This window comes from Dipodomys merriami, unplaced genomic scaffold, assembly GCF_024711535.1.
Source record: "Dipodomys merriami isolate MVZ:Mamm:240054 unplaced genomic scaffold, mDipMer1.0.p SCAF_3, whole genome shotgun sequence".
NCBI classification, from domain to species: domain Eukaryota; kingdom Metazoa; phylum Chordata; class Mammalia; order Rodentia; family Heteromyidae; genus Dipodomys; species Dipodomys merriami.
In genome coordinates this window covers 45,699,496-45,722,168 of record NW_027204492.1, presented here as the reverse complement: position 1 = coordinate 45,722,168, position 22,673 = coordinate 45,699,496, and positions in this window count along the sequence as shown.

The window sequence follows — 22,673 nt, the reverse complement described above, 5'->3', positions numbered from 1 at the left end:
CGTTTGTGGATTCCATGAATGCCTCCATTAATCTATGTCTATTCTCATCCCACTCATGCAATTCCTGTAGTACTCTTTGATTTGCTTCCTCACATTCATGAACTTCCTGTATTAATCTTTGTCTATTCTCATCCTGCTCACTCAATTCCTGTATTAATCTTTGATTAGCTTCCTCATGCTCACAAAATTCCTGTGTTAATCTTTGGTTAGCTTCATCATGCTCACGAAATTTCTCTATCCATCTTTGGTTATCATGTTCACAAGATTTCTGTATTAATCTTTGGTTAGCCTCATCAAGCTCTTGCTTTTCCCCATCCTTCTCACATGTTTCCCTATCGCGTTTACAAAAAGTCCTTTGCAGGATTTCAATCTTTTCATTCAGCATGTTTATTACCAATGTTTGTAGAGCATTTTGGGAACTCTCTTCTGGATTATTCATTAACTGCTCTGTCACCTATTATCATGAGTAGGAGTTGGGATACCAACTCCGGGTTGTAGTGCCCATTTGGTATAAAAGCAAAACTAATTATGTCCTGGACACAATTTTCAGGCAAGCATCATCCATCCTGTAGTTGCACTGATTGTTTGAAACAGTCAAAATGAGTACAGATACAATCTAGTTTAACAGATACAATCTAGTACAACAACAAACAACTTTGGATTAACGGACTAAAAACGTCAAAGAAGGAGTCAGCAGACTGGCAATTAATACATTTAGGGAGAATTGGGGGGAGAAAATGAGATTAAAAGAATATTAAGAGGGAAAAGGAGAGAGGGAATTTAACTAAGTCTTAAATTCAGAGAGAGGAAACAGAAGGAAAGGAGGAGAGTGATAAAGAAACAAAGAAAAATGAAAAAATCAGATATAAAATTTAAAAAATGAAAGTTAAAATGTATATAAGTAAAAAGAAATTATAGTGAGAGAGGAAAAGGATAGAAGGAAAGGAGAAGAGAGATAAAGAAAAAAAGATAAAGATAAAAATTTTAAATGAAACACTCAAAAATTATATAAATATAAAGAAATAATGCTACAATTAAAGATTTTATGTCTGAGAGTTTGTGAATTGATTAATCAATATCTGAATTAGGTATGCACATAATGAAAGATAAAGTCTGATAATCAAAGACGAGTTTATGTCTGGGGATAAGCATAATAGCAATTAACTCATGTGAAATTAACCCAAAAAGAACCCTACTGCATTGTTGGTGGGAGTGTAAACTTGTTCGACCACTTTGGAAAGCAGTATGGAGATTCCTCAAAATACTCCACATTAAGCATTCCTATGACCCAGCAATCCCACTTTGGGCCATTTATCCAAGTGATCACAAACAAGGCCATACTAAGGCTACCAGCACAACTATGTTTATCATAGCATTATTCACCATAGCTAAGATATGGAACCAACCCAGATGCCCTTAAGTAGATGAATAGATAAAATATGTGATAGATAAATAGATAGATAGATAGATAGACAGATAGATAGACAGACAAATAGATAATAGAATTCTATGCTCCACCAGAAAGAATGGCATCACCCCATTTGTTAGGAAATTGAAAAGCTTGGAAAAAATATATTAAGTGAAGTAAGCCAGGCACAAAGAAACATAGGTCCCATAGTTTCCCTTATTTGCAATAACTAGTACATGTGTAGGATAAATAGAAAGTTCAAAACCTATGTGTATATGACCATATAAGATGATGTTAAGCAAAATGTACCCCAAGATATGGACACAAATATCTTTTTTCTTTCTTGCTATTGTTTCTAATGTACTTATAATGTACCATGTGATTTTTTTTGTTTTTTTGTATGTTCCTCCCCCATAGCATAACTCCTGTTTTCACTGTATTTTTTGCTGGTACAGTGCATCTTTTATATACACTTCTCTCATTCGAAGAGGGGAAAGGAAAAGACAAAATACTTAAATAAGGACACAGGTTAACCTATTGTAACAATGAGATATAGAAGACACTATGTTGAAAACTAACTTTACAACTTCAGCAGGGGTGGGAAGGTAGCTGTGGAGGTGTGAGGGATGGGATGGTAGGGGAAAACAAAAGAGGAGGTAACAATGCTTAATAGGAAAAGTACTCATTACCTTGCTCATGTAACTATCCCCTGCATACAGTATTTTTACAATAAAAATATACAAAAAATCAAATAAAAAAACAGATATACCAAAAGGGAAAAGAGTAAAAAGATTTAAAAAATACAAAACACATATATCTAAAATCAAAATAATGGTAAAGAAAAAAATTAATTTAAAAGATTAGGTAGAAAAAAGAATTCTTTGATTTTTTTGGGGAAGCGCATCTTGTGTCCTTAGGCGTACTCGTGACTGAGTCTGTGGTTTGCTTATGCTGTTTGGTTTTATTGTGGATTGATTGGTCTCTTATGTCAGTTTATTTGAGCATGGAGAAGAAAGCACTGCCTTTCCCAGAACTTTATGACCCTCCTCCCATGCTAGTTCAGTGGAAGGGTGATCTGCTTTGAATGTCACAAAAGAGGGAGATGGTTGTTTCCTATAGCTTGGAGTTGCTGTAATGGGGCTAAGTTGTGGGTAGGGTTGAAGCCTGTGGGCAATCAATAGCTTTACCCTGAGGGGTTACCTCCTGAGAAACTCACAGATTCCTAGACTGGAGCCATTCTCAAGATTTATGTTTACTGAATTTCAATTGTTTTTCTTTTACCCTTCCTGCCACTGGGTCTGCTGCCTATGCTGCAGTGGGGAGAGGCAGCCTTTGGCTCTGTTCACCCAGTGAAGAAGTCAATCCTACTTAAGCAGAGATTCCTCTGCCTGGGAAAGGCAACTTTCCCTTGGGTGGAGCTGAGGCCTGCAGGTCAGATTCTTGTTACCTGTTGAATGGCTCTTATTGTAATCTTCCAAGGCCTAAATTGGGAGCTAGCTGCTGTGGCTGGGTCTTTTCAGTGTCAAAGATGGAGTTGGAGGAGGAGCTAATTTCCTACCACTGCTCCCTGTGAAGGAATGAGGATGTCTTGGGGTACTCACACCTATCCCTTGGTTTCCAGGCTGTCTATGGTCTGCAACTGTCTGTGCAGCATGATAAAGCTTCCTGCTCCTTGTAAGTTCTTGCTGGCAGTGAGTAGAATTTACTCACACACTGCCTCTGGTGCCTTTATCCCAGGCTCTTCTCTGTTTATATGATGGCCACGGCAGCAGCTGCTGTTGCCGCTGCCACAGACACAAGCAAGTGCTCAAATCCATCTCCTTAACCAAGCTGCCAGGATTTTTCCTGGACAAACTCTCTGTACTATGATGGCACACTTGGTTTGACTCTCTAACCAAGGACTTTTCACTGGAACACTAAAACTGCTTCCTATGTGAGAGCTTGATTTTCCCCAGCTTCTCTTCTGTCATCTTCCTCTGGGACCTTTGTCTTAATTTTGTTAATGAGATGTATTACACCTGTTTATTCATGTATTTTGGCATAATACGAGGTGTTATCCATGAAATGACACCAACAAGATCATGATGAATATTTCAATATTTTATTGGATGAAATTTGCTAATATATTGTTGAAAATTTTTCAACTGAGTTCATCAACTCTATCAATAGTTTTGTTTTCATTTTGTCTATATCTCAGCCAATTTTTTTTGTAACACAGTAATATTGTAGTCATATAATTAGATTGAAAGAGTTCTAGAATTCCAATTTTGTAGACTAATTTAAAAGCCATTATTGTTAGTTCTTCAAAATTTGATAGAATACTAAATGAAATCCACAAGTACTTTTCTTTGCTGGAAGATTTTCTATTACTCAATGTCAATAATCTTTTGTAATTATTTTTATTATCTGCTTGATTTTTGTTAGGCTGTATATATCTTGAAATTCATTCATTTTGTCTAGATTTTCTAGCTTTTTGTTTATATTGAATATTTTATCATTGTTTCTTCTATTCTGATACAACCTTGTAGTTTGATGGTTTATTGTACTGGTGATGATTCATTCTTTTCAATTTTCATTTTTCACTTACTCTAATATAATCCTTATACTTTTACATGCTGACATGATGGTACTAGTCTCTATTTAATTCTGTGGGATCCTCTTAAGCATCATTTTGTCAACATTTCAATGTTGTGTAAGGCTACAAAAGCTTTAATTCTGTACTTCAGTAAATTTTAATTTACTTTAATTTTGTTAGTATTCATTATTTGTACACGGGGCTCCACTTTGACATACCCATATATATTAGCCCTTGATCAGATTCACTGCCTGTATCATTGTATCACTCTCCCACATCTTCTTTCCCCTTCTCAGGAAGCTAAATTTATCCATTTGCCCACAAATGTATAAAATACATTGATCATATTTGCACCCTTCACTCTTTCCATTCACCCTCCCACCTCCCAATAATTCTACCCTCAAATACACACAAACTCACATATATATAAAAACACCATATATACTTAGAATATACTACTCTCTCTATTTCTATTCAATATAAAACTAAAATTCTTAGAGAAAGAAGAAAATTTTAAAAAAATAGTTCAAATAGGGAAAAAAAAGAATTTGAATTCAATCTATTCTCTTTTGCAGATTACATGATCCAATAGTTAAGAGGTCCTAAAGACTGCACTCGAAACTGTTCTAGATCTTATGTAGAAAGATATAAAATCAGCATATAAATTAATATCATTTTTATGTACCAAAAATAAACAAGCTGAGAAAGAAATCTGAGAGTGATCACAAAAACAAACACCTTTAAATATAAACTTAATCATGAAGCACAAATGTAGTACACATGAAGCATCTCTACAATGAAAACTGTAATCCCCTGAGGAATGGAAAAAGAAGATAATAGTGTAAAGACCTCTCATACTATGGACCAACAAAATTAATATTGTGAAAATATCCATAATACCAAACAAAATCAATAAATTCAATGAAATAAACATTAAATAAAATCTCTTATCACTCTTTTCAAAACTAAAAAACAAAAACATATTTTGAATGAATAAAAAATTATTGAATAGCATAACTAATCTTGAGAAAAGAATAGCAATGTGTGAGGTATGTGTCAGATACCAATTATAGTACACAGCCATAGTAACAAAGTAGCATGAGCTCAGTGCTGGTGGTTCATATCCATAATCTTGCTACCTAGATGAGATCTGAGGATCCCAATTCAAACCAGCCGGGGCAAAAATGACCGTGAGACTCTTTATTTTATCTTATTATTGTAAAGATGCTATACAGAGGGGTTACAGTTACATGAGTAAGGCAATGACTACATTTCTTGTTCAGCATTGTTACCCCTTCCCTTGTTGACTCCAAGGAACGATTAGAAAATTGAAAGTGGAGCTGTGACTCAATATAGTAGAGGACTAGCTTTAAACATAAAGAGTTCAGGGACAGCTACCAGGCTCTCAGTTCAAACTACAAGATCGAAAAAAAAAATAAATAGCATGAGAGACCAATGGGAAAGAATAGAAGTCCCAGACATAACACCACTTAGTAACAGTATCCAATTTACAGTAACATAAGCAAGAAATTTGTGAAGAAAGGACACTCTCTTTCTCAAATGGTTCTAGGTAAACTAGTTATTTATTTTCAGAAGATTGAAGTAAAATCTTTTCTCTCACCCTGTACAAAAATCAGTTCTAAATGGATGAAAGATCTTAATGTAAGATCTGAAAATTGAAAAGTACCACAGGAAATTGTAGTGAAAAACTCCAAAACATATAAGCATATGCAAATATTTTCTAAATAGGAATTCAATTGTCTATAAGAACAATAATTGACAAATGGGAAATTCATCAAATTTAAATGTTTATGCTCAGTAAAAGAAACAATTATCAGAACTAAGAGAGAACCCATAGAGTAGGAGAAAAGCTTCATTAGTTATTCAATGGATTAATATCCAGAGTACACAAAGAACTAAAAAAACTGTTTGCAAAAAATCAACCACATTGACAAATGGGAAAATTAAACAGCCAGTTCTCAAGAAAAAGTAGAAATGTAAGATAAATGTAACTTCAACATCCTTAGACATGATGTAATTAAAAAAAACTACACTAAGATTCTATAACACCCCACACAGAATAGCGAAGATTCCATTTTATCCCAGACAGAATGGCAAACACCAAAAAAGCATTAAATTTTGACAAGGGACATACATACACTGTTGGTAGCAATGTAAACTAGTGAAAGTTCTATGGAAATCATTATGGATATTCCTTTAAAAAATCTAAAATTAGACCTAACTGATCACTTTACTATGCCACTCTTTGGCATATATACATATGATTGTAAATATGTATATTAAAAAAACTGGAGGCACAACCATGTTAATTGTAGCTCTGTTCCAAATAGCTAGACTGTGAAAGCAGCTGAGGTGTCCAATAATGTTGATAAAGAAAAAGATATTTATAAACATGAACATTACTCAGCCACAAAGACAATTTTTTAAAAAATGAGAAATATGTCATTTACAAGAAAATGGATGGACCTGGAGATCACCACGTTGAGTGAAATAAGACAATATCAATTTCATTCATTGGTGGAAGATAGAACTAAAATACTATATATTTAAGGCCTATACTTATGTACATGCATGTATAGTTTATTCTACAAAATTGTAACTGTGGGATATTTTGACGAATGAGAAGGAACAAGAAATAAAAAATAAAAGAGGAAAAATATTGAATATGGCAGATGGCATAAGGAAGTACATTGAAAGTTGTACAATAGGGCACAGTAGGGGGTAGTGGAGACAGCAAAAGAGAAGGAAATAGAGAAGTTTAGTTTGAATAAAATATATCTGCCTGTGAAATACCTCAGCAAACCCCTTTGTACAATTAAAATACACCACAAAAAGAACATCAAGAAAGTAAAACAATTTTTTTAGGGATAAGTGAACATAATTGGGAAAGGCACATGGAGAGGGTGAATGACAGTGAATAGATCAAAGTACTTTATATGTATAAACGTAAATAAAACATTGAATCTTGTTGACATTTTCACATTTTTTGGTGGGGGAGGGAAGAAGAGGAGAGAACAACAGACTAAACATAGAGTTTTCCCTGCAATTCCACTCTTGGGCGTTTATACAATAGAACACAAACAAGGGCATACCACACAAAAGTGAGCAGCATAGCCATGTTCAGTGGAGCATCGTTTACCATAGCCACAATATAGAATCAATCGAGATGCCTCTCAGTAAATGAACTGATAAAGAAAATTATATATACACAATGGAATTCTATGATTCCATCAGAAAAAATGATATTGTTCCATTTATAAAGAAATGGAAAGACTTGTAAAAATTTATATTAAGTGAATTAAGCCAGATCCAGAAATACATAGGTTGCACGGTTTCCCTCATTTGTGGTAGGTAGAATATGTCTATAAATCTACAAGTAAACACACAGGGTGTTAAAAATACATTGGGTCATGGCAAATTATACAGGTGTCTAGGCATTGAACACAGTGAGAACAAAGGAGGATACTCTTAGGAAAGGAACACAAAGGCACAATAATCTAATCATATAAAATATTTATCGAAGTGAACTCCAAGAAATGGAAACAAGAGGGTTTTTTTTCACTTGGTTGCAGTTTTTGTTTTCTTTTCAATTTTTTTCTTTATCTTTGGCAGGGTAAGGGGGGGAAAAGAAATGGTGTGACAAAGGCTGAGCAAATGCAGCAGTGATATAGACTAGACACTATGTTGAAAGTGAAATACACACATTGTGGGTGGGGATGGGATGGAAAACAGCTTTCAAGACTTTTCATTATTTTTATTTTGATGTATCTTTTTCTATCTATAAACATCTTTGTGTTAATCAGACTAGGCATTTGCTTAGACTTTTTGGATATGTAGATTACTATATTTTAAATAACTTTAAAGTTTTGGCCACTATTTTTAATTTTTTGCCCCATTTTTCTTTTATCCTTATTTGAGGAACACATTGTGTATAATTTTATTTGATGCTGTACTCATTTCTCTAATTTTTGTTTATCTTTTTTGTATAATATATTGCTCTATCTTTATGCTTTCCCATTAAGTATTTTGCACATTCAATGATACTATAGTTGATATACTCTAATGATATTTTTTGCAGCACTAGTCCTGGGGTTTGAACTGTCCCTAAGCTTTTTTACTCAAAGTTGTGTACTCTACCACATGAGCCAAAACTCCATTTCTAGCTTTTTGTGGTTAATTGGATATTAGAGTTTCTTGCTCCATCTGGCTTCAAACCGCAAATCTCAGCCTCCTATGTAACTGAGATTATAGGAGTGAGCCACAAACCCTTTAATGATTTTTTTTTGCTGCAACAAATAATCTTCAAATTTGTAACTTCTATTTTGCTTTTATTGGTCTTGGTCTTTCTATTGATAATCTTTTTTCATATAATTTTAATACTTTACCTCTAATTGTTCAGAGGCACACAGCTTTGAGGATAGTCATAGATGCCCTGAATTTTTATTTTTTAAAATAGAATTTTTATTTGAATTTTATCACACCTTTCAGGATCACAATTAATGTAATCTAACAATTTTCAACCCATTACTCTACTGTTTCTCACAATGGCCACAGCATAAATTGGATGAAGAGAATTATTATTCAATCAACTAAGTTAATTTGGACAAATTTTCTGTCTATTTTCGATTTTGTTCCACAAATACCTTCTGTAACCAACCCCTGGGAGTCAGATAAAATACAGTGATTCTTTTGTTTTTCCAAAGGGAAAAATAATTCCGGTTGGAAATTGGTTATGTACCAGGAGTGACATATTTACCTTCCTACCAGGCAAAGCAACACAATATAGTCCTTTTTCCTAACCTGTGGCTTCATTTTCAATTATAGATTTTTATTTTGCCATTCCTGGGGTGTGAACTCAGGGCCTGGGCACTCTCCTTGAGCTGACTTTTGATCATGGCTAGCACTCTACCATTTGAGCCACAGTGCCACTTCCGATTTTTTCTGTTTATGTGGTACTGAGGAATTCAAACCAGGGTTTCTTGCGTGGTAGGTAAGCATTCTACCACAAAGGCACATTCCTAGCCCTGTAGCTTCACTTTCTACAGTTTTAATTAGCTATGATCAATAGCTGTGAGATTCTTAAATGAAAATTTCCATAAGCATTTCATATATATTTTAAATCGCAGTGTTTTGATTAATGAGATTGTATGACATTCCATTTCATTCCTTCCTGGATGTGCATCATTAACTTTTTCAACACATCCACAATGTATAGGCAACTGTCTTGCTAATTAGTTATTTCAGCTATCGAATAAATGATCTCATGTTATCATGAAATTTGTATTAAGGTCGTATTTATTTTATTTAATAATGTCTTGAAAGCACAAGAATAGTGATGTAAAAGAGGCATTAGCATACACAATATGATAAGATAAATTAACATTACAAGATATACAGGTCAAAGAAAAGTTCATATAAAATTCAGTATTGTATGTAGCTTGAGGTATCCCTTGAATGTCTTAGACCATGTGCTCTGCAGATAAGGAGGAAATACTAAAATAGTCCTGGTACAAATAAATACATTTGTCTTCATTTTGATTTTCTTCTTGGTCCATATTCAGAGGCTTTCCATAGCTATTTGTCACTTGGTTTCTCAATATATTTCCCAATATATTTATGTATACTTTCCACCAGTTTTTCAGAAGTCAATTATTTCTCTTTGATATTGAGTAGAAAATTTTAATGAATGACTAATAATACTTCTTTATAAATGAATCATAGTTCATCTCTAAATCTCAATTTCTATAACTATAAAATTAGAGAGATGGTTTAAATGAGTAATTGAATGCTTTTTCTCATTTAAAATTTCTAAGGCATTGTATTTTAAAACTACAATATATAATCAATTCAGCTTAAGTTATGAATTCAGTGAATGTAAATAGGCAAATATTTCTGATTTAGATCAAAAAAGTTTAGAACTAAGAGGTATATGCAATTTAGATTTTAAGTAACAGAATTCTGATATAATTAGATATTAATTGTTTCCACAAACTATTTTTTAATCATGGGAGAGTATCCAGATATATTTATCCCCATAGTTAATTAATTGTTCAAAGAAAATAAACAAGTTCCTCTGGGCATATTCTAGTGATTTTTAAAATTTTGATTAAGCAAACTTTTGCCTAATCAAACTTTTGCTTCTATAATATGTTAACTCTTTTATTGAGTTTTAACAATTACTAACACTGTTTTTGTTATAGAAAATTCAAATTAATTTTATACTATAAGGAAATTTATGAGTTAAGAATATCTTCTTGTGGTTTCTGCCAAAATTCTATGTATCATGTTTAGCAAGGGAAGTTAATGTGGGAAAATTTCTTATGATTAAAATATGTATCTCAGACTGATCATTGTTCCCCAAAGTAATTTGTTATATAAAATTGAATGTCAAAATGGAACTTGAAAGAAAAATATGAAACTTAGATATTACTCTACTTGAAATATAAGTGCATTACTTATCCACAATAAATATTGTGTCTCACTACTATGAAAACCCACAAAATAGATCACTTTGCTTATCTAGTGTAATAAAAACTTATAGAATTACATCCTTTGTTTTGTTTGATCTGTGATACCAGAAATAGTATTGACTTTTTACTTGAACGTATTTATTCTTGGGTTGTCTATTTGGGGGGGGGGTTGAATATGTTTTTAAGTTTCGTATTTAAACGTTTGTAATTTATTTGCAAAATAAAATATTAGTCACATGATTCCCAAGGATCATTTACAGCTTAAGTTTCAAGGTGTGAGGAATTTGGTAGTTATCTCTGCCAAAAAACCACATACAGACACAAAGGCTTTTCTTGCATTTATTATAGAACTGAAGTCACTGTGAAAACCACAATCCCACAACTGAGAGAGACAGGAAATTCTAAAATCAGAGTTAAGAACTGTGTGCCTGTTAAATGTTATTCATAAAATACATCATGTAACCAAAGTACACATTTTCACAAAACTGCATAGAACAAATCACCAAGATAAACCACATTTTGTTTACTTTTGTGCAGAACTGAAATTTGAACCCAAGACCTCACGGTTACTAGAGTTGGACTTGCTGAGGCAGGTGCTTTACTCCCTGTGCCACATTTCTGTCCCTGGTTTTGCTTGTTATGTTTGAGATATGCTCTCACAAAATATTTTGCCTGGGCTAGCCTCCAACTGTGACCCCTCTGTTTTCATTTCCCTCAGTAAAAGTATAGGTGTGAACAATCAATCCTAAAATGTAAACCCCAATTTGGACCATAAAGTTCACTTTAACCCATTGATTAAAAAAATCATACAAAAAATGTTATCAGACAACAGTGGAATTAAACTAGCAAATAAACAAATTTAAAAACAGCACATATCTTTTAGAAAATAAACAACAGATTTCTACACTATACACAGATTCAAAAATGAAAACTCGAAATAAAAACACTTTATTAAATGAAAATGAAAATACATACAATCAAAGGATGCAGCTAAATCAGTTTTTATGAGGTGCTAGTCATGTTAAATTCATACATTAGAAAAATACCTGAAATCAGTAAACTGTGAATCTACTATGGGAATCTAGAGAAAGAAGAGAAACTCAAGCCTAGGAGAAACCTTAACACAAGGAGAAAAATAGTAATAAAATTTGAAGCAGAAATCAATGAACTTGAAAACAGAGAAAAATAGAGAAAATCAATTAAACCAAGAATTGGTTCTTCAGAAAAATCAATGAAATTTGTAAACCACTAGCCAGACTACCCATGAAAACAATAGAGAAGAGATAATTATTTATACAAGGTGTGGAAAGGGGATCATTGCACTTAAAAACTAAAACATGGAATACTATAAATATAACCTACAAGCAAATGGAGTATTTTTTAATTGGAACACATTAATAGAACAACATATGGGTGTGTTAAGACACACACATATATATGATCCAAGTACATTATATATAATATATAATATAATATATAATATAATGTATAATATAACATAATTTAATATATAATATATAATATAATTATATTATATATAATGTACTTCGATAATCTATATGTTATAATATATTATATATATTATATATAAAGTATTTTGATCATATTTGCCCACCGCTATTACTACTTTCTATTATCCTTCATCCTTTCCACCTTTCAGTCTCTGTATTCCTAGTAGATCTCTTTTAGTTTCATGCATTTCTAAGTATAAGAGGGAATATGTGATACTTGTCTCCAGAGGACTTGCTATTTTCAGTTAATACAATCTTTTCCAATTCTATCCACCATCCTGAAAACAATGTGATTTCAATTATCTTTAATAAGATAAAATCTAGTCCAATTCATTTTTCTGAAAGTGACATAATATCATTCTTCTTTATGACTGAAAAATGGTACCTCTGTTGATAGGTACCTAGATTGATTCCTTTGGTCAGTTGATGCATAAATATTTCTGCAAAAATCATGGTCATCTATACAATTAGCTACAATGTTTTTGTTGTATACTCAGGAAGTGGTATAATTAGATGATATTAAAGTTATATTTTTAACCTTTTGAAGAACTTCTAATTCCATAGTAGCTGCAGTAATTAACATTCCAATCATTTGTGAATAAAGTCCACTTTCTCCTCATGTCCTGACCATCATTTGTTGTTTTCTGTTTCTTGAATGTCATCATCTTAATGAAATCTCAATGTTATATTGATTTTGCTGATGGTTAAGGGTGTTGAACAATTTTTCACAATTTTTCTCATTTATAGTTTAAAGTTTTAGTACTTTATTTTTTTCAGATTCCTGTTGAATGAACATTTGGCAAATGATTTATCCTTTCTATACCGTATTTTTTCTAATGAACTTGAGTTTAAGCAAAATGCCTTTTACTTATTAGGCAAGTTCTCTACCACTTGAGCCAAACCATCAGAACTTTTAACTTTATTTTCCAGATAAAGTCTAGCAATTGACTTTAGATTGTGAGTCTCCTATCTCTACTTTCATTTAGCTAGGATTACAAGCACAAGTTACCACCTTCAGGTATTTGTTAACTTGTTTTTTAAGATGAGGTCATTGAGTCCCCCATATCCACTTCTTCAGATGCTGGGATAAAACACACGATTCATCACAATTGTCCCAATTGACTACCTCTTCATTCTGTTGTTTCTTTTGCATTATAGAAGCTTTATTTTTATTTTGAAGCAAGCCTATTCATCAATTCTACCTCTTAGAATATCACTTTATTCATTTTATGATGTTATGTTATTTTAAAGCCACATCCAGATAAAGACATTACAACAAAGAAAGAAGACAAATATTTTCATGGATTTAGATGAAAAACACACTCAATAAAATATAAGCAAATATCATCCAACAATGTATAAAATTATACAATTATACATTGTCACCAAGAGGGATTTGTTTCAGATATGCAAGTAACTCTAATGAGTCTAACTTCATGTTTGATGTTTCGTTAATGACAACTTTTTTGTCTCATTCTTTCCTAAATATGCCATTTTTAAATGGCATGATAATGAAGTTCATTTCCTTTAATCTTCATTTTGAAAAGGTAACCTAAAGTAACCTGAAGTGAACCAGCTAATTTTTCTGTTATTCTATGATCTTATAAAAGTAATTAACTTACAAAATAAGTTACTTATTTTTACCTTATACCTTGTCTTGTCAAATAATTAACTTCAAAATGATCAGTTTTTTCAGCTCCTCTTAGTCTACATCATCATCTGTTTATAAGATGTAATCCTCATTCTACTTTTGGGGGTGAAAAATTGCCTAGTTACACTATTAAGGTAAAGCAGTCTTTAAAAATGAAGATTTATTTCTCTTTTCTTACTACCTTACAGGAGACAAAAATGTAAGAAAGCCAACATGCTTCCTTGTTTGTGACCAGCAGGACATTCAAGCCATAAATTCAACATTTTCATTGCGATATAAATTTAGCATTTCATTGCTGTACCTCAAGTTTTTTTTGAGCTTTTGTGGCAGCGAACAAATTGTACATTGAGGGCTTTACTACATCTTTAGCAAATCTTTGAATATGCTATTATGTGTACAGGGCATTATCAGCCTCAATATCTAAACTTATTTTGCATGATGGTCCGTTTTAATCATCAGCATCACTACAAAATACAACTTTACTTCAACATTCAGAAACCCATCAGTATAATCTATCATATCAACAGTCTAAAGAAAAAATGTATATCATAACATAAATAGATACAGAAAAAATATTTTGGAAAAAAATCTAGCATTAATTTATGATAAAAATGTCCCAGAAAATATTAGCTTGAATATACACACACACACACACACACACACACACACACACACACACACACACACACACACACACACACACACACACACACACACACACACACACACATATAAATGCATCTAATATAGAAATGAGAAACTGGATATTTTTCTCTGAAGGAAACAGAATAGTTTTATTTGAAATTTTAATTTAATACTTAGGGTAGTAAAAAAAGAAAAAAAATATGTATATAAAGAGAAATTAAGGTGGAAGAAATATAGCTATATTCATAGATTATATAAATGTACATATAGAAAATTCTGAAGAATTAACCGCAACAATGAAATCTTCTTGAACTTAGGAAGTAATGTCACAGATGCAAAATTAATATAAAAGTGCCAATTCTTTTCCCACGTGCTAGTAATAAGTTGAAATTTAAGAATATAATTTATAATTGCAATACTTTTATCCATACAATACACAAGTATAAGTCTAATAAAATAGTCATAGGCCTATCATGCAAACAAATATGAGAAAGGCTAAAAATTTTTAAAATAAAGGAATCTGAAAGTTATTCTTTTAAGTTTTTCCAAATTGTTTTAGAGACAGTGCCCAAGCCCAGAGTTCAAACTCTACAACCGACAAAAAAAGATTCAAATTGTTTTAAATATTTATACAAAATAATTGCCATTAACAAAGGAGACTATGAATATAATATATCTTAATAAATTCTTTGTTCATAAATTGGATCATCCAATATTGATATGATATATATTGATCCCAAATTTATTCTTGGTTGGATTTGAATCTCAAAATCCCAATAAATTATTCTATTTGTATTAACCTTCTGATTATAGAGTTTACATAAAAAGTAGAAGGCCCAAAATATTAAACAAAAAACTCAAGCAAATAAAAGTTAAAGGTCTTGAGCAAACATGTTTTAAGATCTAGTATATGGCTCCACCAAGCAAAAGAGTTCTATTAGCAAAATAAAAGTTGAGTGGATCAATGACTCAAAATAGAGAAACCAGGAATAGACCCAGTTGATTCTTCATGAAGAAACAAATGTCATTAAAAAGAAAATAACAACATTTTCAAATAAGTAAACATTTTTATTTCAATTTCAATAATGTCCAAATTTCACATTGATGCATTAATATGCAAACAAGAATAATTAGAAATATAGATCATATACCTTTCAGAAAAAATGAATTTAGAATGCAAAGTAATTCTCATACATTGCAAAGATAGATATATGTGTGTGTAGATATAGATATAGATAGGTATTCTTGCAAAAAAATAGAGGAAATAATCAACATAGACCTTGTATCTTTGTGGCATATCTTAAAGTTAAAACCACTATCATATTCCACAAATGAAAACTTTGAGATTCGACTTTATTAAAATTAAAACCCCTTTGTTAAAGACAATATTAAGAGAATAAAAATATGTCTCAAACTGTGAGGAAATAATTTTTTTTTTGCCAGTCATGGTGCCTGAACTCTTGGCCTGGGCACTGTCGCTCAGCTCTTCAGTTTAAGGCTAGCACTCTACCACTTGAGCCACAGCACCACTTCCAGCTTTTTCTGCTTATGTGGTGCTGAGGAATCGAACCCAGGGCCTCAAGCATGCAAGGCAAGCACTCTACCACTGAGCCACCTTCCCAGCCCCATGAGGAAATAATTTTATAACACACAAAATAAAAGATTTATCTATAAAATTCACAATAAACTCTGATAACCAAGTAATAATTCAAACAGCCTAATTAGAAATGGGCAAAAATTATCTGGGCCTGGAATCTCACAGTTGTATTAGCTCTGCAATCAGGAGGCTGACACAGGAGAATTGTGTGTTTGAAGCCAATCTAGGCTACCAAAAAGAATTCTAAAAAAAAAAAATAGTAGCTAGAGTGGAGGCAAATTATTCCAATGAATACTTTCTCAAAGAAGATATATAGACAAAATATATATATGAAAGGTGCTGGCAAAATTGATTGATGCTGACAAAATTGGTTAACTACTTGTACAAAACTAAAGCTAGATCCTTATATATCAGCCTGAATCAGAATCAACTCCAAATGGATCAAAGATCTCAGAATCAAAGCAGACACTCTGAAAACATTACAGGATGGAATAGGAGCAACACTAGGTCTCCTTGGCACAGGCTGAAATTTTCTTAATAGAGACCCAGAAACACAACAAATCAAAGAAAAGTTGGACAAATGTGATTGCTTGAAATGGCAGATCTTCTCCATGGCAAAGGACATAGCTAGCAAGATCAATAAAAAGCCCATGGATTGGGAGAAGATCTTCACTACCCATACAATGCACAAGGGTCACATATCTAAAATATACCTGGAACTCAAAAAATTAAATCCCCCAACAACAAATCAACAAAGAAACAACTGCCCAATAAATAAGTGGGCTAAAGACTTAAAGAGAAACTTCTCTGAAGAGGAAAGAAGGATGGCCAATAGACACAAGAAGAAATTCGCAACCTCCCTAGCCATAAAAGAATGCAAATCAAAACAACATTGAGATACCACCTCACCCCAGTTACAATGTCTATAATCAAGAACTCTAACAACAGCAGATGCTGGAGGAGATGTGGACAGAAGGGAACCTTATTGCATTCTTGGTGGGAGTGTAAACTTGTTCAACCACTTTGGAAAGTAGTATGGAGGTTCCTCAAAAGACTTCACATAGAGCTCCCCTATGACCCAGCAATCCCAATTTTGGGCATTTACCCAAATGCTCACAAACAAAACCATACTAAAGCTACCAGCACAACTGTGTTTATTTGGAGCATTATTTACTATAGCTAAGATATGGAACCAACCCAGATGCCCCTCAGTAGATGAATGGATCAAGAAAATGTTGTGTATATACACAATGGAATTCTATGCCTCCATCAGAAAAAATGACATTGCCCCATTTGTTAGGAAATGGAAAGACTTGCAAAAAATTATATTAAGTGAAGTAAGCCAGGCCCAAAGAAACATAGGTCCCATAGTTTCCCTTATTTGCAATAACTAGTATATGTCTGAAACAGAAACTATCAGATAAGTTGATGTTAGGTGAAATCCACCCCAAGATAAGTATTCAAATGTTTTTTTTTCTTTCATGCAATTGTTTCTAACATATTTGTAAGATGATTTCTTTGCTGCTTTTTATGTCCCTCTGCCACAGTATAACCCCTGCTTTCACTGTATTTGATGTTTATATAATTTGTGGACGGGAAGGGAAAAAACAAACATTTAAATAGGGATTTAGGTGGACCCACTGCAACAATGAGATGTACAAGTCGTTATGTCGAAAATGAACTTTACAACTTTGGCAGGGGGGAGGGGGGAGGTGTATGGGGGCGGGGGAGGTGAGATGGGAAGGGATAGGAAATGGAAACAAAGGAGGAGGCAACATTGCTTTATAAGAAATGTACTCATTATTTTGCCCATGTAATTGTAACTCCTCTGTATGGTATTTTCACAATTAAAAAAATATATATGAAAAATACTCTATACTACTTATCATTAAGGAATTAGAAATTAAAATGAACTATCATTGTACATTTTTAGATGATCAAAATTTAAAGTTAACAATAGTAATGATTAAATAAATGGATAATGGATGTTTGAAGTTGATGGCTAGATTTGAAATTTACAGGTAAGCAAGGTGGTTTTCTAAGATATTCCAAGTACATTATGTAGATAATCTATTCTCAAGGACAGATTAAAAGCTCTCATTCCTAAAATATGTAGGTATTTCTCTTACAAAGTGCATAGCATAGAAAAGGAGAGAAACATGTTTGGTAAAACTTGAAAATAGTTTTAACCCTTATAATGGGTTCATGTCAATAGTGATGAGTCCCATTGCTAATATATGTATCCTTGATTTCATATGATGAGTATAGTATGTTCTACAAAAGCCACATAATCTCAGTCTATTGGGAACATTTAAAGATCAGACAAACCTGAATTGATTAACATGTTATAAAACAGCTGACAAGTACTCAAATTCTGACAGTCATAAGAAAGAAGGATTTTCTAAGACTCTTCAACAGTCAAGGGAAGTCTAGGTAGCCATTAGAACTAAGTGTAAATCGACATTTTCAACAGAAAAGGACAGTCAGTGAAAAGTATGGAAATCTAAATTAAGGATGGATTTCAGTTAAAGAAAATGCTCAAGAGGGGGCTGAGAAGTTGGCTCAGTGGTAGAGCGCTTGCCTTGCATGCCTGAGGCCCTGGGTTCGATTCCTCAGCACCACATAAGCAGAAAGAAAAAAGCCGGAAGTGGCGCTGTGGCTCAAGTGGTAGAGCGCTAGCCTTGAGCTGAAGAGCTGAGGGACAGCACCAGGCCCAGAGTTCAGGCCCCACGACCAGACCCAAAAAAAAAAAAAAAAAAAAAAGAAAATGCTCAAGAATGATATTGCTAAATCGTAGGGCAATTGTATGCTGTTTTTCTGAGGAATATCCAAACTGTTTTCTAGAGTGGTTTACATTGCCACCCATAGTTTATTAGGGTTCCTTTCCTCCATGTTCATAACTTCATCTCTTTTCATTTGGATTTTTTTGTCGGTCATGGGGTTTGAACTGAGGGCCTGAGAGATATCCTTGAGCACTTCTGCTCAAGGCTAGTGCTCTACAACTTTGAGCCAGTGTTACTTCTGGTTTTCAGGTAATTAATTGGAGATAAGAATCTGGCAGACTTTCCTGCAAGGGCTGGCTTTGAACTGTGATCCTATTTGTATTTTTGTTGGTGGCCAATCTTAATAGGGCTAGGTGGAATATCAGTATTGTTTTGATTTGAATTTACTTTATGGCCAGACAAATTGAGCATTTGTTCATGAGTCTTTTGGTCATTTCACTCATCACCAAGTAAAATGATATTTGCAAAGAAATAGATAGATGGACCCAGAAAAAAAAATATTATGTGAAGCAAGTCAGGCCCAGAAAGACAAAGGATTCATGTTGACTTTCATATGTAGAACTTGAATCTAATTTACAAATGTATATGTATATGTATACAAATGCATATATGCTATAGGCAGGGAGAATTCCAATGATGTAATTCCTTTGAAGAACTAACATACAGTCTAACAAAATCACTACTAAGAAGCTGGTACTTGAGGGACCAGGGACAAGAAAGGTCAAAGGCAGTAGACCAACAAAGAGAAGTTTGAGAATATAATCATTCTATTTCATGTATACATGTCAAAATAAAGCTAGAAAAATTGAGGGATGCATGGGGTTGATTGAGATGGAGAGAAAACAAGTGAAGGGGTAATATTGATGAAGATGCTCAGTACTCATAAATCAATTTGAATTGTAACTTCTTTGTATAAATACTTAAAGACAAAATTATAATTTTAAATGAAAGAAAATGCTCAATATCATTTAATTAATTGTAAAAAAATACATCGTTCTAGTGCAAGTGGCAGGGGAACTGGATTTGAAGGAAAGTGGTGCTCTCTGCACTATCTCTGCCATAAATCTGCAAGTCTAGAGCTATTTAAAAATATCTTTTTACAAATACATATATATATATATGTATATACATATATCCATTGCTAGGAGTTAAGAAAGGAACATCAAGAAATATAGGAAGAATATAATTTAGAAACTAAAATGACAATAATGACATACATGTTTTATATTGGTTTGCCTTATATTTGGGGAAAATCAGGGTATATAACTTAGCACAAGTACAAGAATCACTGATAGGGGGGGAGGTTTAGAGGGGCAATGGGAAGGGGTGGGAAGGGGAAACAAAGGAGGAAGCAACAATGATTGATAAGAAATGTACTCATTATCTTGCCCATGTAATTGTAACCCCTCTGTACAGTATTTTTACAATAAAAAAAAATCACTGATGTTCATGAAGTTGTCAGTATTTCTCCAATTCACTAACAAATATTGACAGGTGCTGAAACAACCTGGCAGCTGCCAACACCAGAAGGTACTATATCCCTTGAGTAAAAATAATGAATCATTATTCCCTAAAAAATAAAAGTACATCATCTTTATTAAATGAGTTGGTCATTCTCTTTATATTAGAACAATACATATTAATATGTGAAAAGTGATTTTTTAATTTTCTCTTTTTTAAATCATAAAACTTCAGTTAATATTGAAAGGTTTCCAGGAACAGAAAATTAAAAGAGACATTTATCAATGTAAATGATATGTAGTAGTACTCTCTTATTTTATATAGGGGTAATTGGAGATTTTCAACAAATTCTCGTAGTTAAGCAGCCAATGAATCTCTTCATGTTTTAGGTGCATCTTGTCCTACAAGGAGATTGTGTTTATAAAAGATAAAAGTTCCAGGTCCAACAATTGGTATGGCTCAAATTTTCTAGCTTCTATTTTTATAAAATCTTATCGGAAATTAGGACACAAGATTAATCTATATTACACTTGTGAAATTTTACTGTTTATGAAACAAAGGTTATTTATATTTTTACATATAAATGTTTCTTATGATGGGATTACATAACAAGAAACGCATCAAAAATTCAAAATACAGTGAGTCAAAATTTCATTAAACATACTTAACTCGTGTTACATCTTAATTTATCCTAGTCTACACTTAACATCTGTTGAAGCCAGCCCTAGGCAAACCAAGATTCCATTGGAGAAAATAAATATAAAATGGCTGGATGTGTGGCTCAAGTGGTAGATTGAATTTCTACGAGGTACAATTCATGAACTCAACCATCAATGCCTCAAAAATAAATCCTGTAAAATTTATAGTGTAAATGAAGTGCCAAAGCTTTATAATCTGTAATCTTATGTTTTTAGACATTTTTCCATATATGTTTTTATTGAAAAAAACAATGTACAGAGGGGTTACATGAGTAGGGTAATTACTACATTTCCTACCAAACATTGTACCTCCTCCTTTGTTTTCTCCTACCAACCCTTCCTTCCTTACCTCCCCAAATCCTACCTACCCACCCCACCACCGGAAATTGTAAAGTTTGTTTTCAAGAGTGTCTTGTACGTATGACTGTTACAGTAGGTCAACCGGTATCCTTTTTTGTGTGTGTTTTCTATTGTAAAAATACTGTACAGAGGGGTTAGAATTACATGAGCGAGGTAATGAGTACATTTCCTATGGAGCATTGTTGCCTCCTCCTTTGTTTTTCCTCTACCATCACTTAACTCACACCTCCACAACTACCCCCTCCCTGAACCTCAACCCCAAGGTTGTAAATTTCCGTGTATATATCATTGTTACCATGGGTCAATCAGTATCCTTATTTAAACATTTTGTTATATCCCTTCCCTTCCCCAAATTAGAAAAATGCATACACAAGATGCAGGACACCAGAATCAGATACAGTAAAATCAGGGGTTATAGCGTGGGGGAAGAACATACGAAAGAAACAAAAGAATCACATAGTACAAAATAAGTATGTTTAAAACAATCGCAAAAAAGAAAAAGCCCACTTGTGTCCATTTCTTGGGATCATTTTGCTTAACATCATCTTACATGTACATAGATTTCGAACTTTTCTACTTGCCCTAGACATGTAGTAATTATTGCAAATAAGGGAAACCATGGGATCTATGTTTTTTTGGGCCTGGCTTACTTCACTTAATATAATTTTTCCAAGCCTTTCCATTTTCTAACAAATGGGGTAATGTCATTCTTTCTGATGGAGGCATAGAATTCCATTATGTATATATAACACATTTTCTTGATCCATTCATCTACTGAGGGGCATCTGGGTTGGTTCCATATCTTAGCTGCGGTGAATAATGCAAAGATAAATAATTGTACTGGTAGCTTTAGTGTGGTCTTGTTTGTAAACATTTGGGTAAATGCCCAAAAGTGGGATTTCTGGGTCATAGGGGAGCTCTCTGTGGAGTCTTTTGAGGAACCTCCATACTACTTTCCAAAGTGGTTGAACAAGTTTACACTCACACCAACAGTGCAGTAGGGTTCACATTTGGCCACATCCCCTCCAGCATCTATTGTTGTTAGAGTTATTGATAATAGCCATTTTAACTGGAGTAAGGTGGAATCTCAATGTTGTCTTGATTTGCATTTCTTTTATGGCTATAGAAGTTGAGCATTTCTTCATGTTTCTAATGCCCATTTTTATTTCCTCTTCAAAGAAGTCTCTCTTTGTCTTTAGCTCACTTATATATTGGGCAGTGGTTTCTTTGAGTATTTGTTGTTGGGAAATTTAATTTTTTGAGTTCTAAGTGTATTTTAGATATGAGACCCTTGTCCATTCTATGGCTCCTGAAGATCTTCTCCCAGTCAGTGGGCTTTCTACTGATCTTGCTAGCTATGTCCTTTGCCCTGCAGAAGCTCTGCAACTTCATGCAATCCCATTTGTCCAATCTTTCTTTGATTGTTGTGTTTCTAGGTCTGTATTAAGAAAATTTTGGCCCATGCTAAGGAGCCCTATAATTTCTCCTATTCC